Genomic DNA, 10,935 nt, shown 5'->3' on the forward strand with positions numbered 1-10,935 from the left:
AGAGAAACTTTCATGAACACTTAATCTTCAAAGCTTGATTTCTTCTGAACTAAAACTCAAATCAAAACTCCGATTTCACCAAAATGATCCTCTCTTATTCCTCTACATAACCATGTAACTTATCAAGGATGGACATAAGGTGAGATGGCTTTCTCCCTCCCATTTCAATTCAGTTTTCAAGGAAAACCAGGCAAAACATGTGTTTTCTTGATGTTCTTCCTTAGGAATCATGCTTAACTTGACTTGAGGGCCAAGAAACGTGAATTTCCATAAAATATAAGGTGAGATATCTCTTTCTAACATACTGAGTGAGATTTGGTCAGTTGAGAGTTTTTGGATTTAAAGTTGTTCTTGATGTGATTTAGGAGGAAAAAGTGCTTAAGGACCACCTGAAAGTTTAACCGAATTAGGAGCAGCAAAACCAGGTAGGGATTGACGAATTTCATCTTGATTGATTGTGTTTGAGTTGTGTGATTATGATATGGTTTGGCTGTCCTTGAAATTGATTGTTTGTATGAGTAATTCTTGTTCAAATTTTGGTGAAAATTTGAAGAAATTTGATGAAATTCAAGCTATAAATGTGTGTTCTTGTGGCTGCTGGAAAACGAAACCCTAGAGCTTAAATTGAGGTTCAATTTGTGTTAAAATCATGTAGAAAAGATGGGGTTTTAGTGGCTGAAAATTTATTTTGAATTTTGGTAAAAATCGGTTGCTGAAAAGACTGAAAAACGGGTAAAAATAGAGAAAGAATTTGAAGAATATACGAAGAACATGAAGAATACTTTGAGTGTGGTGAAGAACATTGAAGAACACCTTTTAGATCTTAGAAAGGGTAAGGAAGTAAAATTTTTGGTGTTTAAGGGGTTATATGGTAATTTCTGGAAGTTAGGGTGGTAAAAGTAGAAATATTAAAAGTTACGGGTGGTAAAAAGTGAATTTTAAAGGTTAAAAGTAAAAGGTAAGTTAATTTTCGAAAATTAATGATAAAATAATAAATAATAATAAAATATTAAATAATAATATTTAATTAAAAATAATATTTTAATAAAAATAAAAAATAATGCGAAAAAGGCAGTTTTCTGTAAAAGCTTTAGAAAGACAACTTTAAGTGCAGAATCTCATAATTACCTTCATAAAACACTTAGGGAGTGGTATGAACATATTAGTGAGGTAAAGATAAAGAAAAGATAAAAATTTAAAGATAAGATAAAAACCAAAGAAAAAGTTTGTAAAATTTTAATGACAGAAAAACAGACAGAGACTAGTGAACGAACTAGGGCAACTTAGTTAGTACTTGAGTTGCGAATAGGGTTAGGTATAATATGAAAAGTTAAACTGTTTCAGTATAGACTTAATGAACCTATACCTGGGACAGGCTAACTATTCATACCGAAATTTACATAAACTTTAAATACACATATTAAACAGAGAAATCAGAGCAGAATAAAGTAACACAGAGCACAGAGTAACCAGAGTAAAGTAAAGAGATAAAAAGAGAAAAGAATAATATGATTAAGAGAAATGGTTTGAGCCAGGATATTGTAAAAGTGAAAGATGTAAAGTTTTTACAGTATGATTGAACAGAGAAAGAAAGAGGTACTGCATAAGAATGTGAAAATGATGATGAATAATGAGAATGATGATGAATGATGATAATGAGAATGATTATGTAATGATCTGCTATGTGAAGGCAGTCAGATAGATAGTGGTACGACCACAGAACGTTTTCCAGTGTTACACAGCTATTGAGAGCTGTACCTGCAACTGATAACCTGGGATCACTTGCAGAGGATATTAATTCATACACGGCTAGAATGCCGCACCTGTAAGGCAAGGATTGCTTACAGAGAATATGATTTCATACACGGTTGGAATGCCGCCACCTGTAAGGCAGAGTTTGCTTACAGAGGATATGACGCATACGTCGGTTAGTGAGAACTGTACCTATGCTGACTGGAAAACCATACCCGTTTCAGCTGCTTCGGGTTACGTCGGGAGCAGGTAGAAACCGACAGATGAGCTCATTACCTGCGCTAGGGCTAGACATGCATCATACTTGGTTGCGCATTTCCTTTGTTATGATTGTGGTATGAATGTATGCTTTCCTTGTTTGTATTCCATTCTCTACGCTTGTGTTATTTTCTTGTATTCTTCTGTTTGTATTCTGCCATCTATTTTCTCTATCTTCTCTACTTATCTGTGTTTTCTAATTACTGCTTCTTTGTATTCTACTAATAGTCTTCTAAACAACATAGAATTAATGAACGTAACTAATAACCCCGACCCTACTAAGAACTCCCCAGTTCTTACCCCTTCTCTCTCCCTTCCCCCTTCAGATGGAAGTAATAGTACCTTACCATAGTTCGCTGATGACCGTTCGCAAGAAGATGATTCTGCTCTAGATAGTCTTCTGAGTCTAGGGTGAATATCGTTCTCTGATTATATGTATATACTGTGAGACTAGCCAACGTCTGCACCCCGTTCGTATGTGCACTTTAACCTAAATCCTGTGTACGAGATTCCTATTGTGTGGCTACTTCATGAGGTACCAGAGAGACGTCCTGTGGAAAAGTCTGATCGTGCAGAGGAGTAGCAGATGATGTTCTATCTTTTGATGACGTTCCACCTGACTTGAGTTTTGAAGACCTAGAACGTACTTTCCCTCGCTTTAGTAGTTTAGAGGGACTAGGTGAGTATAGAGTCTAGGCTAGCCTAGGTGCCATCTTAGGGACCTCTTGAATAGGTCAAGACCTGGGATGTTGTATGTATATACATGTATATAGATATTATTTAGCTATATCTAGGGGTGTTCTAACTAACAGTCTATAGTCTAATAAAGGCTGAATCACTGAATGTTGTCAACTACTTGTGATATATTTATGTGTGGTTGTTTATAACTGTTTTATCTGTTATTACTTGTGAATTGATTATGAGTGATTCCGCCTATTAATCCAAATGTTTTCAAAAAAAAAATACACCTCGCAAATTAACTACGTTTTTAACAACGAATTAGTAATTAGGAAGACAAATTGGTAGCGCTCAGTTTCTGGTATGATCTAGACATATTGAAAATTGGGTCCTTACAGCACGCCCATTCATTTGTGGCCTTCTGAGTTTGGCGTGCCACGCCTGGCTTATCAAGTGGGATGCCCAAGTGATTTTTAAAGCTGGCGTGCCACGCCTTCGATACCAAGTGGCACGCCCATGGCTCAAGTGGTGGGTTAGGCATGCCACGCCTAGCCTGGTGTGCCACGCCCCTTTAGTGGCCTTCATTGTTGCTCTCTAGAAAATTGTATTGGCGTGCCATGCCCAGCTTCTGGCGTTCCATGCCCATGTAAATGCTTGGAGGATCCTCTCTGTACTTTAGTACTGGCGTGCCACGCCCAGCTTCTGGCATGCCACGCCAATGTATTTTTGTGGCGTTTGCTCCAAGTGGCACGCCAGTTTCACACGCCCAGCTCGTTTTGTTGTTTTCTCCCCCTTTTTAATGTCTTTTTCACCTGAAATTCAGCACAAACTCATTCCAAAGCAATGTACTATAATGTTCATCAAATAATTCATAAATTGCAATGATCAAATGAGATTATGCTCTTTTATGATCCTTTTTATGCAAGAAAAAGGGTAGATGATGCAAGTCATCAGATATCAACACATTTGAAGGCTTTAGCTCACTTAGATAGTTTAATTTTATAATATTAGGAGTAGGAGTAGTGTAGAGTAGAGAGCTCTCCTCGGGTTTATGTAGTTTTCATGTAGCATTTTATAGCAAGTTTTGATTTTGGATTTTGCTTCTTTAATTGTAAGTACTCTGAATTTCCTTTTAATTAAAGCACTTTCATTTCCTTGGTTTAAGTGACTTTGTTTATAATTGCAATTTTAAGTTTTCTTGAAGTTTTGATTGATGAATTTAGTGTTTCATGCTTTTTTTATGTTTGATTGCTTGTTTATTGTTGGTTTTGTGAATAGTAGGTTATAGTCATCTAATTTTCCTTGCAATTTCCCATGCTTTACTTTCATGCACACAAGGTGTTTGTGAAAATGCCAACTTTAGAATTTGAGTAGATTTTTCCACCTTGGCGTGTGGTTTGAGTTCTTAGGATACTAGAGTCATAATGTTCGACATTTAGTGGTAATTCTTTGGTAGTTAGTTGGGTCTAGTTTCCATTGAAGCTAGCTTTTTATCAACTAGTTTGGTAAGTTAGCTAGGACTTATGGATTAAGGTCAATTATGCTTGCTTGACTTACTCCTTGATAGTTGGGGTTGACTAGGCAAGATTGACTCATCATAATTACCATAGTTGTGGTTATGGCGATGATAAGATTCCTTGGATCCTCATTCCCAAGTCAAGGTTCCTTTATTGCATTTATAGCATTTCCACTTTTGATCTTACCTTCTCTTTACTTGCATTAATTACAATTTTGAGCATTCCTTAGTTCTTTTATTGCTTAAGTTCTTTTAATCTTTCATTTCTTACTTGAAAACCCCTTTTTCCTCACAACCGAAAGAGAAACACTTTCAATTGCATCCTAGGAAGAACGACCCGAGGTTGAAGTACTCTTCATCTTGGTTACTTTGATTTGAATTTAAATATTTGATTTGGGAATCAATTGTTGGTCTAGACTATACTTTCAATGAGGGAATTCTATTTTGAGAAATTATAGATCCACGATAGATTTTCACTATCACGAATCCAAATACTATGTATGGGATGACCTATACCTTTGGAGATGTGGAGCGGACCAAGTAATTCAGAGGTGCATTCCACAAATCGAATTCTAATCAATCTTGGACACTTGTCACTCCTCTGAAGGAGGAGGCCATTATGGACCTCAAAAGACGGCAAGGAAAATCATAGAATCTGGATTTTGGTGGCCAACTCTTTTCAAAGACTCTTCTATTTTTTGTAAATCTTGTTCTCAATATCTTAGATTTGGTATGGACTTCTTTTGTGAGATTTTTTATGTATGGGGTATGGACTTCATGGAGCCATTCCCAAATTCTAATGGTTTTCTCTATATTCTACTAGCCATTGATTATGTGTCCAAATGGATGGAAGCGATACCCACTCGGACGGACGATGATAATGTGGTCTTTTCCTTTGTGAGAAATAACATAATTTTTAGATTTGGGTCGCCACGAGCAATCGTGAGTGACCAAGGCTCACATTTTTGCAACAAAAGAATGGACGGGCTAATGAAGAAATATGGCATCATGCATAAAGTAGCTACGGCCTACCACCCACAGATAAACGGCCAAGCCAAGGTCTCCAATCGGGAGATTAAATGCATATTGGAAAAGATTGTGAAGCCTCATCCAAAGGATTAGAGTGCTAAGCTCACCGATGTATTATGGGCCTACCAAACGGCGTACAAAACGCCAATTGGCATGAGCCCCTTTCGGTTGGTCTATGGCAAAGCTTGCCACTTACCGGTGGAAATAGAGCACAAAGCATATTGGGCCGTCAAAGAGTGCAATTCATGTTTGGGGGGAGCCAGAATAGAGAGAAAGCTACAATTAGTGGAATTAGAGTGTTTGCAGTTAGAAGCTTATGAGAACTCTAGACTTTAAAAGGAAAGGATGAAAGCCGTGCATGATAAGACCATAAGAGGAAAAGAATTTAGAGCCGGCGACCTAGTCCTCCTCTATAATTCCAGATTGAGGTTGATGCCCGGAAAGCTAAGATCTAGATGGGAAGGACTTTATCGAGTAGAAAAGGCGGAGCCATACGGTGTCTATCATTTGTGCCATCCTTCAATCTCCGATATTTTCAAGGTTAATGGGCATCGGCTAAAGTTGTATCATGGTGAAAAGCTAAAAAGCAACAAGGAGATAGAGGTGTTCCTTTTGGAAGATGCACCTAATGGCAACAAGAATTAAGCTAATGACTGTCCAACTTAAGGATGTTAAACAAAAGTGCAAAGTGGGAGACACCCCACCATGGTGAGATCTACCCTTTTGACCCTTTTGTATATACTCTTGAACTCTTGCTTGATTTGGTGATTGTGTAGCTTTTAAGTTTGTTTAGATAGATTTTATTGTGCTAGTTGTGCTATTCATGAAGATTTGCATGGATTATAAGTAGGTTGGATTATTAGTGCACAAAAGCAAACACCCCATTTTATATGTTGTATGGAATTTTTGGGTGTTTTTGGACCCTTTTAGCTTTAAAACCACCACATTAGTGATAGAAATGCATTTTTTTATGTCTATGACAAAAAAAAGGGGGGGCGGTGCAGGCATAAGCGTTCAGGACGCCTATGCGTCACTTGCATTTTCGCAACTCTGAGTACATTTTCCCGAGAATTGCGCGAGCATTGTGCAAGCAGAGTGCGAAACGCGCAGGCACCTACCCACGCGTATGCGTGAGGCACGCCTACGCATTGCCTGCCCACAACTATTCCACGCGTGCGTGCACATGACGCATATGCGTCGGTCGCTCTGCGTGCCCCTCTTGGTACATTTTTCCCGAGAGTTGCGCGAGCGTTGCGCTAGCACTGCGCAAAACGCGTAATTCCTAGTCACGCGTGTGCGTATGGGACGCCCACGCTTTGCTACTTACTCACCCACGCGTGTGCACACATCGTACGCGTGGGTCGCCTTACAAGCATTCCCCCAGTACATGTCACCTGAGACTTGCACGAGCAATGCGCAAGCACTGTGTGAAACGTGCAGTTGCCCCACGTGTGCACGCGCTGTGACACGTTCGCGTCCCTCACCTGTTTCCCCGTCCACGCGTACGCGTGGGTGGCACTCACGCGCCCCTCTTCTTTTTGCAACTCCAAGCGTATGTGTGGCGTGCGCGTGCGCGTCGATCCTTGGACACATGTAATACACCAGCACGCGCCTGTTTCAAATTTACTCTTCTCACTTCTTCTTTTTTTCCACTTTCTCCTCCTTTCTTCTTCCCCTTCCCCTCTTCACCACCTCTCTCGTCCACCACCACTGGCGACTTCACCCACCGGCGACCACCACCTCCGGCGGTTCCATTTTCTCTCTCCGTTTCTCTCTTTCCCTTTCTCTTACTTGCACATCATCTTCTCTACTCATCTCGAGGTCATGTTCTTTTCCATTCTCTTTGTTTTTACTTGATGCCTTTCTTTCTTAATTACATGTCTCTATTTTCTCTTAATTCTTTGATGAATCCATATTTGATGATGATTTTTTGTTAGAATTGAATGGATTTTCATCATATAAACTTGCACTTATTCCCTTGAATAGCATGCTTTTGAACTTTCCTCCCAAATTGTGCTTGGTTATAGAAATATGCTCTTTTGTGCCTAATTAAATCTATTTTATTCTGTTTACCTTCCATTCGATGCCTTGATGTTGTTTGTGAGTGATTCCAGGTGTATAAGGTAGGATTGGGTTTGAGAAAATGGAAGAAGAGCATGCAAAGTAGAGGAGACAAGAAGAAACAAAGGAGATGAGCTCAGAGACGTGTGCTTGTGCACAGTGCACACAGCTACCTGTGCGTACTCACAGCTGCCCAATCAGAGCGTGTGGATTGTTTCAAGTGCGTCGCGTGTCCGTTCCAGCATCGCTTAGTGTGCGTGCACACAGCTGCTTGTGCGTACGCATAGAACAGGATTTCTCGCGAGGTGTGCGGACGCACGCATTTGTGCGGATGCACGCATCTGTGCGTCCACATAGGTGTCTGCACTTCACTTCACTAAAAGAGCACGTGCCTCGCGATTTGGGGGCATTGGAGGCCCATTTCTGAAGTTCTCTAGCTCATATTGGAGGGGAAAATGAAGACATAAGATAATATATCATTAGTATAGTTTTAGGAGTAGGAGTAGGAGGTTTTAGTTTAGTTTTCTCTATGTTTTTCATCTTCTCTATTAGAGTTTATATTAGGGTTTTACATTCAAGTGCCATTTCCATTTTTGTTCTTGGATTTTGCTAAGCTTTCATTGTAAGTACTCTCTTGTTATTACTCTTTATAGTTACATTGTCATTACTCTTTCTTCTAATTCAAGTTATAGATCAATTTTGCTTCCCTCTTGCAATTTTAATTTCTTGTTGATGAATTTGATGTTTGATGTTTGTTTCATGCTTTCTTGTCTTATTCTTGTTGATTGAGATCAATTGTTGCTTTTAGTTTCAAGTCTTTACTCATTTTCTCCATGTTTAAGGTTTTTGCCCACCAAGTGTTTGACAAAATGTCAAACATGGTTTTAGGCTAAATTTTTGGTTCTTGGCTTGGGTAAAGTGAGCAATTGGATTTCTAGAGTTGGAATGTCCAACATTTAGTTTCAATTCTTGGATTGTTAATTGTTCTTGTTCCCACTAACGCTAAGTTGTTGCTAAAGCAATTAGTAAGCAACTTAGGATTTGGGGGTTAAGGACACTTATGTGCATTTAACTTACTTTCCGATGTGAGAGTTGATCATGTGAGATTAATCCATCATAATTGTCATAGTTATGGTTCCAACAAGGAAAGGACCCTTAGCTCACTCCAAGCCAAGACTCTTTTTGATGCTTTCAATCTTTCATACCTTTATATGTTGAACTCTTTATTAAATTACTTGTTTATATTACATAGTCGATTCTTTAATTTCTTAATTAGTTCAATCATTACAATTTTGCATGTTCTATTATTGCTTTATATGTTCATTTCTTCATTCACAACCCCTTGATCACTACAACCGGAATTGCACACTCATTGTTCTAAAGTGCTCCTAGGGAGACGACTCGGGTGTCCAATACTCTCGGTTTTTACTTGTGACACATCTTGTGAATTTCCAACTTTGATTGACGGCCAACTTGTCGGGTTAGGACTATACTCACAACGCTAATTCCACTCTTGGATAATCAAGTTCCTAACCTATATGTAATTTGGTTCCGCATCAAAATTTTGGCGCCGTTGCCGGGGAGTTCACTTTAAGTGCAATGAGTGCTACTATTTTGGTTGTTGTAAATATGTTAATAGTGTAAATATTTGAATTTTTGGTTTGTTACATGGCACTAATTGTAGATACTACTTTTCTTTCTAGTTAGTTTTAGTAATTGTTGATTATTAAGTGGTTTTTGTTTACTTGCTTACTTTCGTTTGCTTTTCATAATTGCATGGTTTTCATTGCCTCCTCAGTTGAATGACACGGTCGCTTCCAGACCCAAGCTTGGCCACTTTTGATCCAGAAATCAAAAGAACTTTATCTCATATAAGGCAAGCCCGGCGCCGGCTAGCTTTTATGGATAGTGAATCGGGACCCCTTGGGGAAACCTCCCGTTCACTATCACCACCCATCCATGACTATCATTCTCCAATCAACGAGGAGACTCTATATTCATCTGTGGGGAGTACTGAACTCTCTTTGAGTGACTCAGGTGACACCATCATGGTGGACCCACCTCGAGAAATCACCTTAAAGGAAGCCGGAGCTCCAGATCTTGACTTGCAACCGCTTCAAATTTTGTATCTGGCTTTGGATCCTAATTTTGAGCTCAAGTCCAGCATGATAAACTTGCTCCCAAAGTACAATGGACTAACTGGAGAGGATCCCCTGAAGCATCTAAAAGATTTCCAAGTTGCATGTGCAACTGCGAGGAGATATGGGGCTGATGAAGCTGCAGTGTTGGTCTTCGCTTTCCCTTTTTCTTTGGAGGGAAAAGCGAAAGAGTGTTTTTATACTCAAATGGGTGAAGTTAGATCCAACTGGGACTTGTTGCGTAAAGAATTTTTGGAAAAGTTCTACCCTCCCCAGAAAACAAACAAGCTGCGAAGAGAGATCTCTTGCATTGTGCAACGGGACGGGGAGACTTTGTATGAGTATTGGGAGAGATTTAAGAAGTTGCTGGAGACTTGTCCTCACCATAGGATTGATGAGTTGGTTCTTATTAGTTATTTCTATCAAGGAATGCACCACCAAGACAAGCTTCTCTTAGATGCCGCGAGTAGAGGATCATTGACCAAAAACAAGACCGCTGCAGAAGCATGGGAAGTTATTTCAGACTTGGCGGACTCCACTCAGCACTCAAGGGCAAGAAGTCCACAACTGAAAGCTTTGAATGAAGTTTCTGCCTCTGGAGATGCTATTTTGACCACGACTCTCGGAGAAATGACAATCTTGTTGCGACAACTCAGCCAAGGGCAACAAATTCCTCATGCTTTGATAAGTGCTCCACCTCAACCTCCAAGGATCGAAGGACCACCAAGGGTATGTGGTGTTTGTGCGTGTAACACTCATTACACCGATGAGTGTCCTCAGCTCCAAGAGGACACTACATTGGCAGTAGCTAACTCTTACCCACAAAGACCAAATTACAACCAAGGATCCAACCAAGGGTGGAGGGATAACTCAAACCAAAGATGGAACCAAGCTCCTCAATCTCATCCTAACCAAAAGGCCCAAGTCTACTACTATCAACATCCCCAAGGTCAACCACAATACCAACAACCATACCAACAATCCCCACAATCCCAACCTCAAGTGAAATACTAACACCCCTCATAGTAGGCCCAGCCCTCCTCAAGTCAACCAAGCCCTTCCCTCCAATCAACCTCACATGAATGACACAATTCACACCTTCATGCAAGAACAACGGGAGTTTCATAAGAAACAAGAAGCATATATGGCTACGATAGCCGATGCCCTTTTCCATTTAACTCTCCCTCTTCAACCTGCACAAAACACCTAACAAGCTTCAACCTCAAGTAGTTTACCCTCCCAACCTCAATCGAACCCTGATGAGGGAAAAACGATTCCACACAAACTCACCGGCAAGTGTATTGGGTCGCATCAAGTAGTAACAACTCACAAGAGTGAGGTCGATCCCACAGGGATTGATGGATTGAGCAATTTTAGTTAGGTGATGAATTTAGTTAAGCGAATATTTGATGATTTGAGTATAACTTGATTAACAGTAGTAAAATGGCAAGAACTTAAAGGGAGAAGGTAAATTGACAAAATTTTAAAGTGCAGAAGAAGTAA

The 10,935-nt window shown here is 39.7% G+C and overlaps 1 non-coding gene across 1 annotated transcript; it reads right to left on the reverse strand.

The window, feature by feature from the left end:
• Positions 1-9,717: 9,717 nt before the first annotated feature.
• On the reverse strand, positions 9,718-9,824 carry LOC148564283 (small nucleolar RNA R71). Its single transcript, XR_015883987.1, has one exon. It is a non-coding gene; the product is annotated as a small nucleolar RNA R71 (small nucleolar RNA).
• Between the last annotated feature and the right edge of the window lie 1,111 nt (positions 9,825-10,935).

This window comes from Arachis ipaensis, chromosome B5, assembly GCF_059453495.1.
Source record: "Arachis ipaensis isolate K30076 ecotype BB chromosome B5, ASM5945349v1, whole genome shotgun sequence".
Lineage (NCBI taxonomy): Eukaryota > Viridiplantae > Streptophyta > Magnoliopsida > Fabales > Fabaceae > Arachis > Arachis ipaensis.